General features: G+C 44.3%; 1 protein-coding gene across 1 annotated transcript in view; it reads right to left on the bottom strand.

Annotated features, from left to right (window-relative positions):
• prkd1 (protein kinase D1) overlaps nucleotides 1–24227 on the bottom strand; it is a 419619-nt gene that overhangs the window by 92655 nt on the left and 302737 nt on the right. The gene's annotated exons all lie outside the window — the stretch shown is intronic.

A 24227-nucleotide genomic window follows, 5' to 3' on the forward strand; every position in this document is an offset into this window, starting at 1 on the left:
GCACAGTCAGTTCTGTAACAGATTAGAAAGATTTTTGAAAAATATGCAGCACATATTGAGCAACAGCTAAATAGTTATTTATATGATAGTGAATAAATTGCAAAATGGCATTATGTATACATCAATTAGGATTCACCTAATTACTTAGGCAGGTTAGAGACATTTTTATTCTTTACCACCTATTTTTTCTTGTACTATTAAACGGCAATTTGCACTTTGATTGGCTTAAGTTTGTAAGCCGATTGGCTTAGCTATAAGACAGCATTATACAGGCTGGAAAGACATACTGTTGAGTCAGTTTTTAAAGTGCTTTGGAAAGTGAGGGTTAAGCAAGTATTTCCAATGTGCAGTTATGGAAATAAGATTGTACTTGAGCAATATCATTTAGGTTAAATCATAAAATGAATCTATGATCTCTATATTATCTGACTGAATCAGAGATGTGATTGTCATTTTCGATTAGCAATATCACAGCAGTTAATGTGTGCCTGAATTTTAAAATACTGTTTGATCTGACATTTTCTTTGAATTCTAAAACATTTTCACTCTGTTTCCTCAGTTTCCGGCAGATGCTTCGAGCACACCTATTATGCAACTTAAATACTAATGTATTGAACTCACAGTATGTTGGTATTTATACCACAAGTGTGAGGGTAGATTGCTGAATAACAAATGCTTGCATTTGCATAATTTATTCAACTGTCGGGAGTGGAATTGCTTATCCTGCCACTCATTCCTTTAGTAACCTCCCCACAGCTAATTCCATAGATGTATTTTAATAAACTGCGTTTTAATAATATGATGGTGGTGTCACCTACTCCTAATTTAAATTTGTTTAATTTGAATTATCCAGTAACTGACAAATTAATTAAACCAACAAAATTGGAGCTGATGGCTAATTAATTGCTTTTCCACTCAAAAAAACCTTTCAATTAAAGGTAGTTGACTACTTTAAATTTCTACCTCTGTGCCTCACTGGGACTTAATTATTGAGGGGTATGTGCGCGCGCACACACACACACACACACACACACACCTTGCAGCACCATTGGTAAGGCTGAGTTAAGGTCTATCTTTTCCCTTCATCTTTATGTTTAGCAGCTTTCAGCAAATCCCAAAACATGGAATGTGGTTTCAAAATCTTCAATCTCTCAAGACTCCAGGCAAATAAAAATTATTCTATTTTCGTGACAAATTAAAATGATGTTCACAGCCAATGTCCCAGATTTGTACTTTCAATCCTGTTTTGTGACATTGCAATCTGTCTTCCAAAATTACTTTAAAAATCTTGGGAGATGTTGAACTCATGAATCACTTCATTATAATTAAAATTAAATATCCCCAACTGAGATGCATAAAATACATATAAGAAACCTTTCCTAACAATTCTCAATAAGTAATGATTGAACCTTGAATTTTTGTCACAAAGGGAACTGCCGCATACTACTCAAGATTTCTCATTCATTAATTATTTGGTATCATTAATTGAAGAATCAATTAATGGATGTTGAATATCTACAAGATCTGTTCCTGTGGTTAATGTATCATCTGGTACCAAGTTATATGAATTGTTTGTCCTCTGTAACTACTTGTATAGGTAGCAGATATTAACTTGTACATATCTCCGTGTTAGAGGAGACTGAAGCAAGAAGGAGAAAGTAAAACCCATATTGGAAATACACAGAAAGGAGAGTCAGAAGTGAGGGGATAGTTTACTGCAGACGTTGAATGTTTAGGTTCACAAACTGGGGTTAGAAATTTCACGTCACCTCACCATCAGTTTTAAAATTCACTTTCAACTATTTGCTTCAAAGTAATCAAGATGTTAATTATTTGGTTTGTAGCCATTGGATATAATGGAATATTTCACAGGAGAGTGAGTTCCAAAGGCACGAGTAGTCGTATCTCTAACACCAATGAAGAGAAAAGCTTTACATTCTCTGAACCGCCATGTTAAATTGTAAGGGGCCGGTTTAGCACAATGGGCTAAACAGCAGGCTTGTAATGCAGACCAAGGCCAGCAGCGCGGGTTCAATTCCCGTACTGGCCTCCCCGAACAGGCGCTGGAATGTGGTGACTGGGGGCTTCTCACAGTAACTTAATTGAAGCCTACTTGTGACAATAAGCAATTATTATTATTATAACTTTGAAATCTGTCTCTTTTTCAGTGGATAATATTTCATATGCAATTTATGTTGCTTTTTAAAAAAAAAAAGGGTAGTGTTAGGTTTAGTGTATATGGGCGGGATTTCCTAGGCAACCCGCCACACGTTTTTCAGCGGTGGAGGTCTTCTGGTTCCGCCATTGCCAACAGGATTTCCCACCGGGAAATCTGAGGCGGGGGTAGGCCGTTGGTGGGACCAGAATATCCCACTGCCGTGAACAACAGGTAAGATCCAGCCCACATATAGGGCAGGATTCTCCATCTCGGGATATCCAGAATGTGTTCCCCAATACGACAGAGAATCGGGCAATGGGGCAAAATTGGGATCGGCGTACACCATGCTCCGGAACCCCTCGCTGGTGGCATGAATGGATTTCATGCCGCACGCCAGCGGGAGCATGGAAATAAATGCAAATGGGTCGTAATGACCCATTTCATCTATTTAACAGGCCCGGTGCCCTATGCTCCGCCCTCCCATGATTCTCCAGTTCCTGTGGCTGGGAATCACGTGGGCAAGGTTCACTTCTAGTTTCAGCAATTGGGAACCTGACGTGGTGAACCTTGTGGTGGGCCAAGGAGACAACTGCCCCCTTGGTACACCAGGGGGTCCACTATACCAGGACCACAATGGTAGAGAACATCCAAGCCCAAATGAGGCCCAACCCCCCCCCTCCCTCCCTCCCGCCCCACAGCAGTCCCCGTGTCCCAATTGCCTGGGTGCCCCCTTCACCCCCAAGTATGGGGTTGACCCTCCTCACGGGGACCCCTGTAATAGGGGGACACACCACAGGGACCCTTGTAATAGGGGGACATACCACTAGGACCCTTGTGATAGGGGACCCCGCACGGGGACCCACTGCTTAAAGAAATCCTGTCCACAGATTGCCCTAAACAGACACCCGCACCGAAAAGGGAAGCTAGAGAACAGTCTCGACAGGGCAGTGCTAAGCGTTATATCTGTAATACCTACCTTGCAGCTTCACATGCCCATTCCTTGAAGGTGAGCAGCTGTGCCTGTGTCTGATTCAACAGATCCACTGTCTGCAATCCATTCATGGCTTTCGAGTAGTGGTTTGTGATTGACAGCTCATAAAACCACCTGCAGCTTTGATACATTCATATTCCTTCACTCGTCAATGGCCTAAGTGGTGAAGCCCAAATGTTTGTAAACATTGACTACATCAAAGAGTGTTAAGTGCAGTGAAATCCGAGTGATTAAAATGTACATAGTGCGCTTTCATCTCTATGAGCTGTGGTGATCTTCAGGTTAATTCACCACCAGTCAGCTCTCTCCCTCAAAGGGGAAAGCAGCCTATGGTCATCTGCGTCTCTGACAACTTTACCTTTACCTTACCCTTATTGGTGATACATAATCTTAAGTCTGGAAACAAACAACTGTAATGACACGTTGCATTGATTAGACAGAACTGGAAAAAAAGTCATGTTGGGAGTGAAAATGAATGATTCTTGTGATAGACAGGTGAATCAGTTGTAGTTTTAAAAGAAAGTAAGAGCTTGCCAATCATAAACCCAGGGGGCAGAATTCTCTGTCCCGCCATACCCGTTTTCTGGTGCGCCAGCAGCGGAATCCTCCATCCCGCCAGCCGGCCAATGGGGTTTCCCACTGTGGGCGCCCCCATGCCATCGGCAAATCCACGGGCGTTGAGTGAGCTGCCAGCGAAACGGAGGATCTCACCTACGGAGAATCCAGCCCAGAGTGTCCAAAAATGTCTTCCGACCAATGAAATACGTTATGAAGTGGCGTTATTGTTGTAAATAGCAATTTGTACACTGCAAGGTGCCATGAATAGCAATGAGGTGAATGAGCAGACACTTGGATTGCAATGTTGGATGAGGGATAACTATTGGGCAGGACACTGGAGAGAACTTTTCCACAACTGTTTTACATCCACTTGAGACTAGATGGGGCCGCAGTTTAATATCTTATGCAAAAGACAGCAATTCCAACAGTGCTCTGCACTCAATACAGCAGTCAGCCTAGCTTGGACCCTGAAAACCTTTTACAGTCCTGCCTATTGATCAAGTGTCAAAATCCTGCAACTCCCTTCTCAACTGCACCGTGGGTGCATCTACACTGCAGTTCAACAAGCTCACAGCCACCTTCTCAAAGGTAATTAGGGATGGACAACAAAGGTTGACCTTGTCAGTGGGGTTCAAAACACATCAACAACAAAAAAAAATGCTTCTGGGCAAAATGTATTGATTCTCCAACCCCTCTGTATTGGATAATGATTTAATGAACTGGAAACAATCTCTGGTGTATTTACTGAACAGTTGCTTGTAATCTCCATCAGCTGTTAGCAACCAGGGGAAGCAGTCAGAAAGTGGAGACTTCAATCAGCTGCTCCTGGAATAACAAAAATGGATGAAAAGGGCTTTCACTGGCCATTATTTGTACCAGATGGATTCCTATTAACTGAGACATGTTGCATTATAGTGAGGCAATCAGTTCCTCAGGTGAACATTTAACAATACTTCATCCAAATTTAACAAGGCGTGAACAATTTAATGAATTGCCCACAATAGCCAGGGTGCTTTATCCCTTATCCATGAAGGCTGCCTTTGTAATTGAATTCAAAGGTAATGATAAATAATTATCATCATTTGCCCAATATAGGTAGCTACCCGGAGAAATAGGGACAATGTAGGTGACGAGGACTGTACTTGGTTTGACCCAAGAACCTTCATTCACCGTGTTATTCAGTTTAAAATCAATAACACACATTCTCAGATTTCATTGTAAGATTATACTAGACGACACAGGCATTAATGTGAGCACCAAATCACAACTGTTAGCCAAGATCAATCCATCCAGATTTTCTTGCGATGCAGCAGAGATTTTGGAAGCCCCGTTTCAATTAGCAAATGGGCTTTCACTGAACGGTCACTTGTTGGCCAATAAGAGTTAAAGGTCAAAGCAGATTTTGCAGAATGGAACAGGTTCATGTCCACTTGTGTGACTGCGATATCCAGGTTTGTTGTTGAATGTAGTATCAACTGCAGAAGCAGAAAACTGTGAGATTACGCCAATCTTTAATGCTGAACTCCAGTTTAGAGAGCTCCTGTTTTTGGGAGGTCAGTGTTCAGTGATTTGACCAGTGAATTGAGAACAGTGAGGTTTCTGCAAAATGAAGTTCATCTAACTGTGTCAAGGAACTGTAAATGTTACCACTGGGATTCATATCAAAATTGTCATTTTGAGGTTCTGATGGGCTAAAGTTCACCATTTAATGGCCTTCGATTTTTATCCACTTTAATTTGGCAGACTTTAAGGGATGCAGTGATTTAATTGATGAAAGTGGAAGAAAATTAAGACTTGTGTGAACTGGAACTGAAATGATAACTGGAGATGCTCAGTGTAAAACAGAATAAATTAAAATGTTTATTTGCTGAAGGTGTTTAGATCCAAAAGAAGTACAGATCTTAAAAAAAAATGGCTCAAAGTAAATGCAATTTTTAAGTGAGCTGGGGAAAAATGAGCTTCAGTCTATTTATTATTATTTGTTTGTGGCATGTGGGTGTCACTGCATTTGTGTGTGCAGCATTTATTACCCATCCCTAATTTCAAGGTTCTGAACTTGCTGCACGCCACTCTGTCAGATCCAACCCTGACTTTGTCATTGAACCCGCTGACAAGGGTGGGGCTGTTGTCTGGGGTACTGACCTCTACCTCACAAAGGCTGACTGCCAACTCTCAGACACTTCCTCCTACCTCCTGTTGGACCGTGACCCCATCAATCAGCACCAAGCCATTGTTTCCAGAACTGTCATTGACCTCATCTCCTCTGGAGATCTTCCAACCTCATAATCTCCCAACCCTGGGCAACTTGCTACTACCTCATCCTCAAAATTCACGAATAGCTGGTCGGCCCATCGTTTCAGCCTGTTCCTGCTCCACCAAATTAATTTATTCCTCTTATCTTAACTCCATGCTCTCTGCTCTTGTCCAGTCCCATCCAATGTGATTCCTCTGATGCCCTACATCATACTAACAACTTCCAGTTCCCCAGCAGTAACCACCTCCTCTTTACCATGGATGTCCAATCCCTCCAGACCACTGTTCGCCACCAGGATGGTCTGAGGGCTCTTTGCTTCTTCCTCGAACAGAGGAATGAACAGTCCCGATCCACCATGACACTCCTCCATCTGGCTGAACTTTACCTCTCACTGAACAATTTCTCCTTTAACATATCTCATTTTTTCCAAACCAAAGGTGTTGCTATGGGTCCCAGTTTTGCCTGTTCACTTCCAATTTCCACCCCTCTTTCATCTTCAAATGTTCCATCTCTGAAACTTCCCTTCCTTGACCGTTCTATTTCAATTTATAGACTGTCCACTAGCATTCATTATAAACCCATTGAATCCTACAGCTACCTTGATTACAGCTCCTGCAAGGAGTCCATCCCATTCTCCCTGTTCCTTCGCCTCCATCACATCTGTTCGATAATGCCACGTTCCAAAACGGTGCTGCTGACATGTCTTCGTTCTTCCTTAATCGTGGTTTCCCACCCACTGTGGTGGACAGGGCTCTCAATCTCAACCATGACTGACCCATCTCCCCCATCTCTGTTCACACTCGATCCCCTTCCTCCCAGAACCGGATAGGGTCCCCTTTGTCCTGACTTTTCACCCCACTAGCCTCCGCATTGTCATGTGAGAGTACCTTTAAGAAATGGGTGTTTACTACTGCAGTGATGTCAGAGAGTGGGTGGAGCTGGGCTGTCTGGCAGCTTTTTATTTTCGTTTTAGACTGTTTGCTGCAGGGTGTGTTTTAGTTTTGTTTTCAGTGTTGGAGCTGAAGCCAGACAGAGCAGGTGCACTGTTGATCTCTCTGCCATGAAAAGACTATCTCTTGATCATTTGATGAATTCAGAATTATAAATGTTCTCAGTAATGAATGTAAACCTAATGTGCTTCATTTCAAAAGGTGTTTCTTTTGTCTTCTGGATGTTGTTTGGGAAGTTATTAAGGATTACTTAGTGTTGTATTCTTTGGGGGTTGTATTTGAATCGATGGTTGCTAAGATGTTCATTGTATATTTTAAAAAGGTTAACTTGAGTTCATGGAATAAACATTGTTTTGCTTTAAAAAATACTTTTCCATTTGTGCTCGACCACACCTGTAGAGTGGGCCGTGTGCTCCCCATACCACAATCTATTAAAAGTTGTGGGTCAGGTGAACTCCATGATACACTTTGGTGTTCTCTAAACTCTGGCCCATAACAGCATTCAAAGAATTATTGTTGGCCAGTTCAGCCAACTCCAGCATCAAGCTACCACCAAACACATCTTCCCCTCACTCGCCCTGTCAGAATTATGCAGGGGCCATTCCCGCCAGGATACCCTGGTCCACTCTTCCAACACCTCACCCTCTTCCCACGGCACTTTCGCATGCAATCACAGAAGGTGCAACACCTGCCCCATTACCTCCTCCCTGCTCATTGTCCAAGGGCCAAAACATTCTTCTCAAGTGAGGCAATGCTTCACGTGCACCTCCTTCAATCTGGTCTATTGCATTCGCTGCTCCCAGTGCAGTACATTGGAGAGACGTTGCAGATTTATACTGATGTGGAGGTTTGTGAAGCGGTGACTGCTTTACCGAACATCTCTGATCCGTCTGTAAGCAGGACCAAAACCTTCCTGTCGCTTGCCATTTCAACTCACCGTCCTACTCTCACGCCCACATATCCGGCCTTGGCCTACTGCAATGTTCTAGTGAAGCCCAGTACAAACTGGTGGAACAGCACCTCATCTTCCAGTTAGGCACGTTACAGCCTTCTGGACGTATCATTGAGTTCAACAATTCTCTCCTCCACCTTTACCCCATTTTTATTTCTATCAGTTTAATTTCATTTCTTTCATTGATCCGTTTTTCCCTCATCAATGTTTCCCCATCCCACTTGGGCCATCTGTTTCCTGTTCCTAGTTGCCCTTTGACCCACTGCTCACCTTTGTTCTGCCATTAGCACATTCTAATCTGTTTATGTGCCACTAACGGCACCCTTCTTAGCCTTAATCACTCCATTTACATTCCCTTTGTCTTCTGTCCACAACACCGTTGTCAATCTCCACCTGTCTCTGGGCTCCTATCCAGCCTCACCGCTTCACAAACCTCCACATCAGTATAAATCTGACCCTATTTCCAGTTCTCTCCAGAGTCGTCCAGACTAGAAATGTTAGCTCCCTTCTCTCTCCACAGATGCTGTCAGACTTGCTGAGATTGTCCAGCACTTTCTGTTCTTGTTTCAGATTCCAGCATTCGCAATAATTTGTTTTTATCTATTTGCAAGGCATTGGTGAGCCACCACGCTGGCCCGTTGCTGTCTGTGATGTAGGTTCACCCACTGAGCTGCTGGAAAGTAATTTGGCCCAGTGACCATGAAGGAACGGGGATATATTTGCATTTTAAGGTGATGTAAAACTTGTAGAGGTGACTCGCGCATCTGCCACCCATATTCTTAGAGGGTGCGATTCTCTTGCCGCGTTGCGCTCAAGCGAGAGCACAACGCTGTCGGAGAATCCAGAGAGGCGCCTCCAGCAGACCTCCCGACAGGCTCCTCATCTCACGAGATTCACCCAAGTCCCGCGAGACGTTGGAGTCGGAATGCTGCCCAAAATGGGCGGGACTAAATGACGCTTGGGAAAGTAGGTCGTAAACCTATTTACGACCTACCTGCCCGGGATTCACCGGCCTTCCTCGATTCTCTGGCCTCCCCAGGGAGGCAGCAGCCATGCGCCGATCAGTCTGTCCACCCAAACGTGGACCAGGTGGAACGGCACCTGGGGGGTGGTCTCCTGGGCCATCGGAGACCCCTGGGCGGTCAGGGCAAGTGCACGGTAGCTCCCTGGCTCTCCTCCTGGAATGTGGGCAGCTTGGCACTGCCCAGCTGGCACCTTGGCACTGACTCTGACACTGCCAAGATGACTGCATTACATTGTCAAGCTGGCAGGAGCACTGCCTTGGTGCCAGGATGGCAGTGCAAGTGTGCCTGAGTGCCAGGTTGGCACTGTCAAGGGTCAGGGGCTGAGGGGGGCAATGCCCATGAAATGAGGGTGGAGAGGGGGTTTGAAGGCTGGGGGGAGTGGAATGCAGGTAGTCGGGGCCTCCGGGAGATTGGGGGGTGAAGGGTGGGTGTCCTGGAAGGAGGGGGTGCTGTGTGGTTGATTGCAGGGGGGCCTGAAGGGGGGGGGGGGGGCCCACAGGGACCCCATAGTTGGGTGTTCTCACGGGGGGTGTGGGGTAGTGTCCATCTGTGTGGGGTTAACATGACTCATGGATGGGGGACCCACAAGCTCACTTAGAGATCAGGGCACCCTTTCAAAATGGCGGCCCGAACTCTGAGTTCACCTCTACGTGCTGAAAAAAAATGTGGGCTAAACCAGTGAGAAACACCCTCGGGCACAAAAAAGTGGCTAAGATCAATGAATAGCGATGGGGAACTCCCTGAAAAACCCGCCACAAATTAACTTAGAATTGTTTTGGGAGAATCGTGCCCTTTGAGAACAGTTGTGTGTTGGGAATGTGCTGTCAAAGGAACTGTGGCGGGTTGCTGCATTACATCTTGTAGATGGTACTACATGACTGCCACTGTGTGCCAGTGGCGGAGGGAGTGGATGATGGAAGTGGTGGATGTCGTGTCAATTAAGCGAGTTGCTTTGCCCAGGATGGTGTTGAATTTCTTGGAGAGTATTCCATCACACTCTTGATTTGTGCTGATGATTAACAGATTTTGGGAAGGGTGTTACTCGCCACAGGATTCTTAGTTTCTGACCTACTCTTTCAGCTACAGTATTTATATGGCTAGTCTCGTTGAGTTTCTTTTCAATGGTAACCCCCAGGATATTAACAGTGGGCGATTCAGTGATGATAACGCAGTTGATTGTCATCATGGTTAGATTCTCTCTTGTTTGAGATGTTCATTGCCTGGTATTTGTGTGGCATGAATGTTATTTGCCACTTTGCAGCCATGCTTGAATGTCGTCCAGGTCTTGCTGCAAATTGACACAGACCGTTTCAGGTCTGAGGAGTCGCAAACGGAGCTGAATTAAAACATTGATTACAGCACACTTCACTTTGTAGTGTGCCATTCTTATTGAGGACTTAGAAACATTTCTTTTTCACCTTTTCCTGAGAAGTTAAGTGATTTTCCACACCCTCTACACAGGTGTCTGACCCTAACCCCACCCTGATTGGTTCTGATTTCTCTTGCGACTAAGATTCTCTGCTGTTTGATTTTCTTTCATCTCCAACATGTTGCTCTTGTCCCTTCCATCTCTATTTGCCTTCTGCTTATTACAGAATAACTATAACACCAATCAGTCCCTCAAATGAGTTCTCACCTAAATAAAACTAAGGCGGCATTATACAACACCATTATAAAATTAAGCAGATATTACTCAAAGTTTCTAATCGCCTAAGATGTATCTGTCCAACGGGAGAGATATTCAAACTGGGAGTCACAATGCAATTCCAGAAGAGGTAGGAGGATGATCCACACCTGATATGGTCCCGTTCATTTTTTGATTTATTTTATGGGAAATCACCAATAACCATTTATCATTCTGTATGATATAGCAAAAGATGGAAGAAGGCACATATTGCAAATGTACTAACTCCATAATTTCCTTCCACAAATGTTATTGGAAGAGTTGGGGCAGATAATCATGTTCAGAAACATTTTTATAAAACAATTTGGGGGTAATTTTCTTCCTTAAAACATACATTATTTTTTGCCTGGTCCTAATGTCTGTATGGGAGCCATGTTCATTTGTCTATGATATTTGATATTTGAAGAGCACATTTTCAACAAAGTATTGTGACGGGGTCTATTGAAGACTTTAAGAAACTCATGCCTCCTTTACCATATTAACTTTCAGTGCAAGTTTTAAACCAGAAATATACTATACATCTACAGAATGAACACAGTTTAAATTTGAAATGCTGAATGCCGGCTATGTTTACAGTTTACCTTTATACTGGAATAAATTTAAATTTAAACCTATTTTTGTTAAAGTCTATCCAATATTTAAATCAAATCTGTCACTGTCAAATACAATGGCAAATAGCACAGTTTCTATTTGAGTGGCAAACAGAAATAGCATTTACCATTTTTCTGATGCAGTCAGCAGCAATTTATGCCCAATAATACACCTATAGCAAAGAGTGGACACCAGCTCTGCAAACAATATGTCAGCAAGGATCATCCCGCATCGCTGGCAAGAGACAACTCCATATGTGGCACTTGCGGCAGATACTGCCTTGCCAGAATCGGTTGTTCAGCCATCATAGGAAGTCCAGCTCATGATCTCCTCCGACCTCACCACTTTCTGAGGCCTCAGAAACTGCCAACCATTATCAATGATCATCAATGACAAAATGTTGGACTTGTATTGCCTCTTCTCGGCAGGAGCCCTCTTAAGAACTTTTGCCAAACACGCCTTTAGGTTTAGAGAAAAATGATTCTTCCGCTGCTTAGAATACTGGTAATTCAGAATGGTGAGATTAAAGGGTTAAAGGTCCATGCCAGCTGCTGATATTTGTGTGATTTTATTTTGCATTTATTTATCTCACAGACATTTTTACAGGTTTTTAAAGGTGTTCTTTTCAACAGCTGCTTTTATTTTGTTGTAAACACAAACCTCTTATGTCTAATCCCATGAGTCTCCCAATAGGAAACATTAAACATTCAGCGCAAATTACAAATACATTTGAAGATTTAATTAAACTGCGTAGACAGCACACATTATTTTCTTCACAAAACCAATATTTATGTGTTCAAAGCATATATTTTCCAGAAACATAATGACCGTGTAGTTGCAATACTGATCAATAACAGTATTGCAACTACAGCTTTGTCAGAGGAGGTCACGTCGAACAAATTTGATTGACTTTTTCGAGGAGGTACCCAAGTGTGTAGATGAGGACAGTGCAGTTGATGTAGTCGACATGGACTTCATTAAGGCTTTTGACAAGTTCTCACACAAGAGATTGATCAAGTAGGTAAGAGCCCATGGACTCCAGAGCAATTTGGTAAATTGGATCCAAGACTGGCTTAGTGGCAGGAGGCAGAGGGTAATGGTCAAAGGTTGTTTTTGTGACTGGACGCCTGTGTCCAGTGGTGTACTGCAGGGATCAGTGCTGGGTCCTTTGTTGTTTGTAGTGTACATCAAAAATCTGGTTGTGAATGTGGGGGTATGATCAATAAGTTCGCAGATGGCAGGAAAATTGGTGAAATGGTAAATGGAGAGGAGGAAAGCCTTTGATTAAACAATGATATAGACAGACTGGTCAGATAGTCACAACAGTGACAGATGGAATTTAACCCTGAAAAGTGTGAGGTGATGCACTTTGAGAGGACTAACAAGGCAAGGGAATACACAATGAACAGTGGGCACTAGGAAATACAAAAGACCAGAGGGTTCTTGGGGTGAATGTCCAAAGACCTCTGAAGGCAGCAGGACAGGTAGATAAAGTGGTTAAGAAGGCATATAGGATACTTGCCTTTATTGGCCAATGCATAGAACATAAGACCAGGGAGGTTACGATGGAGTTGCATAAAACACTCACTGGGCCACAGCTAAGTACTGTGTGCAGTTCTGGTCGCCACACTATAGGAAGGATGTGATTGCATTAGAAAGGGTGCAGAGGAGATTCGCCAGATTGTTGCCTGGGCTGGAGCATTTCAACTATGAAGAGCAGCTGGTTAGGCTGGGGTTGTTTTCCTTAAACAAGGGACCTTAAGGCTGAGGGGGGACTTCATCGAGGTGTACAAAATTATGAGGGACATAGATAGGGTAGATAGGAAGGGACGTTTCCCCTCAGTTGAGGGGGTCAATACACATGAGGCATAGATTTAAGGTAAGGAGCAGGAGATTTGGAGGGGGGTTGAGGGAAAGCTTTTTCAACCAGAGGGTGGTGGGAATCTGGAATTCACTGTCTCAAAGGATGGTAGAGTGGGAACCCTCACAACATTTACTGAGCATTTAGATGAGCAATTGAATCACCACTACACACAAGGCTACAGACCACGTTCTGGAAAATGGGATTAGAATAGAGAGAGGAGTGTTTGTTTATGAGCACAGACATGATGGACCAAAGGCCCTCTTTTGTGCAGCAAAACTCTCTGGCCCTAATATATAGTTAATCCCTATACTTGTTTCCTGTATCCCAAATAATAAGGAAAAGGCTTGTCAATCTATGCTGGTGTGGCAGCAATCGGGGGCTGGTTTAGCACAGGGCTAAATAGCTGGCTTTTAAAGCAGACCAAGGCAGGCGAGCAGCGCGGGTTCAATTCCCGTACCACCCTCCCTGAACAGGTGCCAGAATGTGGCGACTGGGGGCTTTTCACAGTAACTTCATTTGAAGCCTACTTGTGACAATAAGCGATTTTTCATTTCATTTCATCTGTGGAGAGTGAAACAAAGGTAACATTTTGAGTCTGTATGACTCTTCTTCAGAGCTGAAGAGGGACAGGGATGTGATGAATTACATAGGCGGAGAGGGTGGGTTGGAGCAAAATAGAAGGTCAGGGATAGGCTGGAGTTAAGGAGAGATTGACAAAAATGGCATGGGCACAAGACAAAGGGGGTGTTAATGGTGGCACTACAGTCTGAAGAGATGCTAACAGTGGCAAAAAGGTAAGATAGCAGAATGTGTTAATAGGCGAACAAAGGTCAATGCTCAGTGAAAACTAAACTGAAAAAGAAGTGACTCGTGGTCTTTTGGGGAAAGGATGATGGGGGGGGGGGGGGGTTGGGGGGAGTGCAGATGGTGGGAGTCGGGGTATTTGTGGGTTGTATTGGAAACAAGAAAACACAAAAGGGAGTCAAGATGGAGGGGAAAGTTCAGTCTAAATTTGTTGAACTGAAGGCTGTAACGTGCCTAATCGGAAGATGAGGTGCTGTTCCTCGGGTTTGCGCTGGGCTTCACTGGAACATCGTAGCAGGCCAAGGATGGACATGTGCGCATGAGAGCAAGATGTTGAGTTGAAATGGCAAGCAACAGAAAGATTGGGGTCATGCTTGAAGATGAAGCAAAGGTGTACTGAAAAGTGGTGTGAGGGGAAGATGAGTTTAGTGGTGGTTCTTATCCCTGTGTCCCAGATACTTTGAGGTAATATTGCTTGATATCTATTACAATTTTTCTTCCACTCTTAAAATATCAATTGCTGTATCACTTCAAAGAAACCCGACCTCATCATTGAAGAAATCAGTCTAGTAACATCCCTGCAGTACATGTGGAGACGTGGCATCCAGAATCCATGATTTAAAGATCAGAACGAAAGGGCATGATTTTTTATTTTCAGGTGAAAAGATTGGTGTGCAAAAAGAGTCATACCGCACCTGCTGCTCTCATTCTAAACTGGAAAAGGGGAAGGTCAACAGTGCAACAAGTAACTTCCAAAAAACGGCATTGTGGTAAATGACCAAAAATACCAAGCTTCTCCACATCCTGCAGTGCCAGCAGCCACAACTCCAGGATGGTATCATCCACTGGGCCATCTCAATACCTGTGCAGATCTAATGTATTTACCAATCAGCAATATACTTTATGAAACAATGTTTTTATTTTATTTTGTTAAATTTTAAAACTATTATACACATACAGTCTTCTCATGTATCATTTAAGGGAGTTATATGGGGTTTGGGATTAAGGAATCTTATTAGATACCAAGTTGACGTCGTCCATATTGATGACCAGGCCTCGGTGTCAATTCAGAGCATGCCTCTGTCACCTGCCTTGTTGAAGGCACTTAACCCGAGTTCGGCGTCTGCGGGGAGAATCTCCCTGAGGCAAATTAAAATGGCAAAGTGCCGTTGGATAGCGGAATGTTTCTTGGTGCTGCAGCCACCGAGAAACACCTTGCTAAACATGACGTTCGACACACTTTAACTTTTGTCCGCTGAATTGTGCCCAACATTTCTATTCAAGAAGGGAGGGAGATAGAAAACAGGATTACTGGCCAGTTAGCTTGACGTCTGTATTGAGGAAGGTGTTAGAATTGATCATTAAGGAGGTTATAGCTGGGCACTTAGAAAAACTCAAGGTAATCTAGAAGCGTCAGTGTGGTTTTGTGAATGGGAAATCATGTTTCACCAATTTATTGGAGATCTTTGAAGAGGTAACATGCACTGTGGACAAATGGGAGCCTGCAGACAGTACTTGGATATCCAGAAGACATTTGATAAGGTGCCATAGTAGCAAGGATGGAAGATTGGCTGGCAGAAAACAGAGGGTAAGCATAAATAGGTATTTTTATGGTTGGCAATATGTAATGAGTGGAGTCCTGCAGGAGTTGTTTTGGGGCCTCAACATTTGCAATTTATATCAGTGACTAAGATGAGGGGAGTGACGGTATGGTAGCTAAATTTGCAGATGGCACCAAGATAGGCCTTTGTATGTTGTGGTTGATTTAAAGAGATGGCAGAGGGAGATAGATTGAGCGAATGGGCAAAAATCTGGTAGATGCAATCTTACAGCCCAGCGTATCCGCCGCTCTACCATTACCACCAAGTCAGAGGCTCACCCTGGTTCATTGAAGAGTGCAGAAGAGCATGCCAAGAGCAACATGAGGCATTCTGAAAAATGAGGTGTCAACCTGGTGAAGCTACAACACAGGACTACTTGTGTGCCAAACAGCATAAGCAGCAAGTAATAGACAGAGCTAAACGATTCCACAATGAACGCATCAGATCTAAGCTCTGCAGTCCGGCCACATCCAGTCGTGAATGGTGATGGACAATTAAATAACTCGCTGGAGGAGGAGGCTCCACAAATATCCCCATCCTTGATGATGGAGGAGCCCAACGCATATATGCAAAAGACAAGGCTGAGATATTCGCAACAATCTTCAGCCAGAAGTGCCGAGTGGATGATCCATCCCAGTCTCCTCCGGAGTTCCCCAGCATCACAGATGTCGGTCTTCAGCCAATATGATTCACTCCATGTGATATCAAGAAACAGTTGAAGGCACTGGATACTGCAAAGGCTGTGGGCCCTGACAATATCCCGTCGATAGTACTTAAGAATTGTGCTCCAGAATTTGGAGGCAGTTTCGCCAACACTTCGGGCTGGGGGCTGGGTCAAGGGAAATGCTGATTCGCGGGAACCACAGATTTGAGCCAGGGAAGTGGGATGGAAATTTTCGGAAATGGGAGGAGAAGGGGATTAAAACACTAAAAGATTTGTTTCTTAGGGGTCGGTTTGCAGGATTGAAGGAGCTGGAAGTGAAGTATGGGCTGGAGCAGGGGGAAATGTTTAGATACATGCAGGTTCGAGAGTTTGCCAGAAAGGAGATACAGAGCTTCCCGGTGGAGCCAGCCTCCACATTGTTGGAGGAGGTGCTGCGACAGGGGGACTGGAGAAGGGGGTAGTGTTGGCGGTTTACGGAGCTATTTTGGAAGAGGTGAAGGCACCACTGGAAGGGATCAAAGCAAAGTGGGAGTAAGAGTTGGGAGAGCATATGGAGGAGGGGTTCTGGTGTGAGGTGCTCCGGAGAGCGAGCGCCTCCACCTCGTCCGCGAGGTTGGGGCTGATACAGCTGAAGGTGGTACACAGAGCACACCTCACGAGGGCAAGGATGAGCCAATTCTTTGAATGAGTAGAAGATGTGTGTGAACATCGCAGGGATCTATCCGGCAATATTAAAAATTGCCCAGGCGTGTCCTGTACACAAGAAACAGAACAAATCATACCCAGATAATTGCCGCCCTATCAGTTTACTTTCCATCAGCAAAGTGATGAAAGGAGTCATCAACAGTGCTATCAAGTGGCACCGATTCAACAATAACCTGCTCTTGGATGCTCAGTTTGGGTTCCACCAGGGTCCAGGGTCACTCGGCTCCTGACCTCATTACAGCCTTGCTTCGAACATGGACAAAAGAGCTGAATGCCAGAGGTGAGGTGAGAGTGACTGCCCCTGACATCAAGACAGCATTTGACAGAGTTTGGCATCAAGGAGCCCTAGCTAAACTGGAGTCAATGGAATTTAGGGGGCAAACTTTTCGCTGGTTGGCAGAAAGGAAAATGGTGGTTGGAATTCAATCATCTCAGTTCCAGAATATCATTGCAGGAGTTCCTCAGGGTAGTGTGCTAGGCCCAACCATCTTCAACTGCTTCATTAATGACCTTTCTTCCATCTTAAGGTCAGAAGTGGGGATGTTTGCAGATGACTGCACAATGCTCAACACCATTCTCAACTCCTCAGATAATGAAACAGTCTATGTCCAAATGCAGCAAGATTTGGACAATACCCAGGCTCGGGCTGACAAGTGGCAAGTTACATTCGTGCCACACAAGTGCCAGGCAATGATCATCTGCTACAAGAGAGGATCTAACCATCGCACCTTGACATTCAATGGCATTACCATTGTTGAATCCCCCCCACAATCAACATCCTGTGTTACCATTGATCAGAAACTGAATTGGACTAGCCATATTAATATTGTGGTTACCAGGGCAGGCCAAAGGCTAGGAATCCTATGGCGAGTAATTCACGTCCTGACCCCCCCCCCCCCCCCCCCCCCCCCCCCCCCACCCTCCAAAGCCTGTCTATCATCTACAAGGCATAAGTCAGGAGTGTAATGGAATATTCTCCACTTGCCTGTATTAGTGCAGCTCCAACAACACTCAAGAAACTGGATATCATCCAGGACAAAGCAGCCTGCTTGATTGCTCCTCCTTCCACAAGCATTCAAACCCTCCACCACCAATGAACAGTGGCAGCCCTGTGTACTATCTATAGGATGCACAGCAGTAATTCACTAAGGTTCCTTAGACAGAACCTTCCAAACCCATGACCACTACAAGCTAGAAGGACGAGAGCAGCAGATGCCTGGGAACCCTACCACCTGGAGGTTCCCCTCCACATCACTCTCACTATCCTAACCTGGAAATATATCGCCGTTCCTTCACTGTCACTGGGACAAAATCCTGGAACTCCCTCCCTAACAGCATGGTGGGTGTACCTACACCTTGAAAACTGCAGCTGATCAAGAAGGCAACTTACCATCACCTTTTGAAGGGCAACTAGGAATGGGCAATAAATGCTGGCCTAACCAGCTACACTTGCATCCCATAAATGTATTTTAAAAAGTGGAATAAAAAAGCAGAGTATTACCGTAAGTACCAGGAAACAAATAGCGAAATGCGCTTGCGAGGTAACTATGTTCCCTTTTGTAAAGATCACACCCATAGAATCTCTACAATGCAAAAGGATACCATTCGGCCCATCAACTCCGCACTGACTGTCCTAAAGAGCACCCTATCCCCACAAGATCTTTGGACACTAGGGGACAATTTAGCATGGCCATTCACCTAACCTGCACATCTCTGGGTTGTGGGAGGAAACCGGAGCACCCGGAGAAAACCCACACAGATATTGGGAGAAAGTGCAAACTCTATCAACAAATCACCCTTGTGCGTTATTTTAGTACCTGTACTCAAACATGCCTTTGCATGTCCTGATGCAGTTCCAACTCAATGGCTGCAGCATGGATGGTGAGAGGCCACCAGCTTTCAGTGACGGAGACAATAGATAATCTTGCAGGATGGTCTCAGCAGCTCTGGTTAAGACAGCATGGCTATGGACTGCACCATCTCAAAAGACAACAGCACTGGCACTAATGAAGTGACAAGAGGTTGGAGGACACCCGCTTCTATTCTGAGAAAGTGCAGCAGGTTTGTGTTCAATGGTACCACAGACATTCCCCAGGACTAAACCTTGGGAAAGTGTTGGGAGGACAGATTGCTGGATTGTAGTGACACTCTGCAAACCCCTTTAAACATTGGTTATCTCTGATGGCAGCAGTCCGAGCTTTGATTGAGTGATTTCCACTTGCCTTGCAATCAAAGCAGAGACATGGGCCATTGGATGCTGGAAAATTGTTGGGTCGGCAAGTATGCTTATGGGGTTGGCCACAACTTGCATTCTGGCGAGAATTGGCTCCGGTTGGCGCAGGGCTCTATCATGCTCCTTGTCACTGACTGCAGGCTTTCTGGCAGGCATGCTAATATACCAAGCATTCAATTATGCATACTCATCTGCCTTCTTTTATAGGACACCACATTGAAGCCTCATCTGAGTCCCCTGCAGCAGAACTTGTGTGAGACCTTGCCCCTGGAGAGCTGACCCCTCTCTAGCTGCTGAATACTCCTCCTCGCTATCACACAACATGCAAAATCCCAGCACTAAACTTGAAATCATCCAGGGCTAGCTATCACGCAGGCTCATTTCTTGCAGTGCTGCACTGTCACTGATGATTGCTTTGTGATCCCTGCATCTGTTTTTGGGGTTATGAATTTTGAGGCCACAACCTTGATTCAAATTTATAATGTCCTTTGTATTTTCTAACAAGGAGAACATAAACACAGTTTATTGCCAAGCCTCAGCCAGCCACAGTACAGTACAGAGAAATGGTTCACCTTCTTGGGAGACTTCCCAATTAATTATTCAATGAATTGAAAGATTGTGGTAAAAATATTTGGGGAAAATCTTACTTTACTTTTCAAGAAGAATGGTATTTTGGCAGTGTATGCCTCAGTTGGTTCGGATTCAAGTATAGCTAACAACAAATAAAATTCTCAGCGTTTCCAACATCTCAGTTGAATGCGGAGAGGCAGACTAAAGAATGGGAAACTAATGAACGGCTATTTTAAGGCCAGATCAAAATTGGTGAAATTAATAGTTCTTGGGAAGAATGTGGTTTAAGAAATAGTCTGGTTAACGGTGAAGTGTTGAAGGAGTTTGCCAGCGTGATCCTGACCTCCTCATCACCAGTTTTCCCTGTGGTATTTTTGAAAGATAGGCTTGCAGTCCAGGAAGGTACAAGCAAGCAAGAGCTTCATTGGAAATGTGTTTACTCAACAGGCTGCTCGAACAGACTGCCTGTTAGCCCATCCAAACTGCTAATGGCATCAGCAATACTTCATGTGAATGGATTCCTAAAACAACCTTGTTCCAATTAGGAACAGAAATGAATACACAACACTTTTCATATTTTAAATTTATTTATGTATTTCATTTTAGTTTTATAACAGTTGGAGAGTGACAGCATGCACATGATGCCTAGATGTGCAATGCACCTCTCAATCTTAAAATCCAAGCCAATGTGATTTCAATACATTTGGTTGGTGAATTGTTTTAAGGACAACTGCACAAGGGCAGTAGGGCGGCTGAACTTCCTTTCAAGGCATACCGCTGAGCACGCAGGATAAATGCTTTCCCGTGGATTAGAATCCGTGATATTCAGTAAAGCAATTAACATTCATATTTCAGCAATACTCAGCAAATTAACATTGGTATTTTGGTAACATTCATTCTGCAAATGTTCTCATTTCAATGACACTCGGTAACATTAGTGTTTAAATGGCATATTGGGGTAATGCTAGCGATATAGTGACGCACATTAGAATAATATTAATATTTCAATGCCAGTTATTGGGGCCAAAAGCTAGTTTTTAACAATAGTTATTGAGCGACTGTTAGTATTTCAGTGACGCTCATGCGTGTAACTATATTGTAATAAAATCCATTTGGGGAACACTAACTGATTTAATCTCACTGAAATACTAATGTTCGCACTTCATTGACATTCACTAGGGTTACAGTCATATCCCTGTGACATTCCTTGGACTAATATTAGCATTTCTGTGATAGTCATTGTAGTACGGTTAATGTCAACTCAATGACATTGTGCCAATGTTAGTATTTCAGTGACATTTATATGGTTAATAATAATATCCCGGTCTCACTTATTTGGATAATATTTCATTGAAATCCATTGAGGTAATCGTTATAATTCTCAGTGAAATTCACTTAATTGTCACTGAAATACTAATATCATCTCGATTAGCATTATTATTTTTAGCTCATTATTGCAATGACAGGGGAGTGACGCTAGCATTTCTGTCATTTTTAAGGTAATGCTAATAGCTCAGTGTTTTTTTTAACCAAGTTAGTTAATGCTGTGATTTCATTGACATTTATGGAGATATACACTTTCAGTGAACATCATTCACCTGATGTTAACAGCTCAGTGACATTAATTCGCTAACAGTATTGTTTTGGCTATGTAACCAGCTAATATAAATATTTGTATTTACAGAGTGTACGAACATTTAAAAATGTTCCAGCCATTTCAAGGTAGAATTCGAGGGGCGACACAGAAGGAAGGAAGGATTGACCAGGGTTGCTGAACAAAGGCCTGATTGAAAAGATCTGCAGGTTAGCGTATTAACGAGAGGCAGCATGGTTTTGTGAAGGGGAGCGTGTGTCTCACTAACTTGATAGAGTTTTTCGAGAAGGTCACAAAAACGATTGATGCAGGTAGGACAGTGGATGTTGTCTATATGGACTTCAGCAAGGCCTTTGACAAGGTCCCTCATGGCAGACTGGTACAAAAGGTGAAGTCACACGGGATCAGCGGTGAGCTGGCAAGATGGATACAGAACTGGCTAGGTCATAGAAGGCAGAGAGTAGCAATGGAAGGGTGCTTTTCTGATTGGAGGGCTGTGACTAGTGGTGTTCCGCAGGGATCAGTGCTGGGACCTTTGCTGTTCGTAGTATATATAAATGATTTGGAGGAAAATGTAACTGGTCTGATTAGTAAGTTTGCGGACGACAAAAAGGTTGGTGGAATTGCGGATAGCGATAAGGACTGTCAGAGGATACAGCAGGATTTAGATCGTTTGGAGACTTGGGCGGAGAGATGGCAGATGGAGTTTAATCCGGACAAATGTGAGGTAATACATTTTGAAGGTCTAATACAGGTAGGGAATATACAATGAATGGTAGAACCCTCAAGAGTATTGACAGTCAGAGAGATCTAGGTGTACAGGTCCACAGGTCACTGAAAGGTGCAATACAGGTGGAGAAGGTAGTCCAGAAGGCAGACGGCATGCTTGCCTTCATTGGCCGGGGCATTGAGTATAAAAATTGGCAAGTCATGTTGCAGCTGTAAAGAACCTTAGTTAGGCCACACTTGGAGTATAGTGTTCAATTCTGCTCCAGCTAACTAACAGAAGGATGTGGAGGCTTTAGAGAGGGTGCAGAAGAGATTTACCAGGTTGTTGCCTGATATGGAGGGCATTAGCTATGAGGAGAGGTTGAATAAACTCACTGGAATGACAGAAGTTGAGGGGCGACCTGATAGAGGACTACAGAATTATGAGGGGCTTAGACAGGGTGGATAGTCAGAAACTTTTTCCCAGGGTAGAGGGGTCAATTACTAGGGGGCATAGGTTTAAGGTGCGAGGTTTAGAGGAGATGTACGAGGCAAGTTTTTTTACACAGAGGGTAGTGGGTGCCTGGAACTCGCTGCCGGAGGAGGTGGTGGAAGCAGGGACGATAGTGACATTTAAGGGGCATCTTGACAAATACATGAATAGGATGGGGATAGAGGGATACAGACCCCGGAAGTGTAGAAGATTTTAGTTTAGACAGGCAGCATGGTCATCATAGGCTTGGAGGGCCGAAGGGCCTGTTCCTGTGCCGTACTTTTTCTTTGTTCTTTGTTTTGGTGGAGTGGCCATGCTAAATTGCTCCTTAGCGTCCAAAGGTTAGGTGGGGTTATGGGTTACATGGATAGGGCGGGGAAGTGGGCCTGGGTCGAGTGCTCTTTCGGAGGGTCGGTGCAGACTCGATGGGTTGAATGGCCTCCTTCTGCACTGTCGGAATTCAATGAACAGAGTTTAAAGGAGGAGAGATATATGGAGCGGTTTCAGGATGGATTTAGGAAGAGTGGGGCGAAAGCAGCTGATAATCTCCTTTCAATGATGAGGGAAACAAGGATGAGAACAGTCAAAAGGTGAGAGTCCCAGGGACAAAAAGGGGGAGGGGTTGGGGGAGGTGATCCAAGGGGTAACTTGAAGACAAAAATGAGGAGTTAAAATTTAAAAAGACTTCAGGGCTGTCTAGATTAGGCGGGAACAGTGGGAGATGGAGCGATGTGTCACGCACTGAACTATGTTTACATTTCTGTTTGTATCTTTTATTGTTACCAAACCATAAATGCCTTAATAAAATGTTTGTTAAAAAGAAAGACTTCAGGGCAGTGACCCCAACATAGCTTTGTGAGGCTTTTTGTTATATACAAGCAGATTTTTACCATTAACACGTTATGGATGGCTGCAATGTGGACAAGCTGTAATTTTTGAAGCTATTGATGAAGTCTTTTAATTTTCAGAAAGCTTTTGAGCAAATCCCATGTAACAGGTTAGTGTGCAAAATTAAAGTACACGGGATTGGAGGTAATATATCGGCATGGATTGAGAATTTGCCAGCAGACAGGAAGAAGAGAGTAAAAGGTGATAGGTGTTGACTGATGGACTCCAGCAGGGATCAGTGCTTTGGTCTCTGCTATTCACAATATACATCAATGGTTTGGATGAGGGAAATATGCAATATTTACAAATTTGCTGGAAACATAAAATTAGGTGGGAATGAAAGTGGTGAGGGGGAGAGGCTACAGCGATTTGAACAAGTTGTGAGTGGGCTACAAGGCAGATGCAGCATAATATGGATTAATGTGACGTTCACGATCTTGGTAGGAAAAACGTAATGGAAAAGTATGAATTAAATGGTGGTAGATTGGGAAATGTTGCTGTCCAAAGGGAACTGGGGGCGGGGATTCTCTCAGCCCGGGGCCGGGCCGGAGAGTCGCCACAACCGGCGCAAATCGCGGCACGCCGCCCCGACACAATTCTCTGCATTGATCGCGGCGCCGGTCGGGGACCTCTCTACGTGGCCCCCGCGGATTCTCGACCCGGGATGGGTTGATCAGCCGTCACAAAAAACCCGACTTCCGCCGGCGCCGTTCTGACCTCCTAGCCAGCGTGACCTCGGCGTGGAAGGGTCTGGGAGCGGCCTGTGGAGTGGGGAGGGAGGCTCCGTTGTGGTCTGGCCCGCAATCGAGGCCCACCAATTGGCGGGCTGGCCTCTCGTTTTGGGGGCCTCCTTTCTTCCGCGCCGACCCCTTTAGCCCTACGCCATGTTACGTCGGGGCCGGCGCAAAGAAGGGAGCCACTGCGCATGCGCGCGTTGGCG

Source organism: Scyliorhinus canicula, chromosome 2 (genome assembly GCF_902713615.1).
Source record: "Scyliorhinus canicula chromosome 2, sScyCan1.1, whole genome shotgun sequence".
Taxonomy (NCBI): Eukaryota; Metazoa; Chordata; class Chondrichthyes; order Carcharhiniformes; family Scyliorhinidae; genus Scyliorhinus; species Scyliorhinus canicula.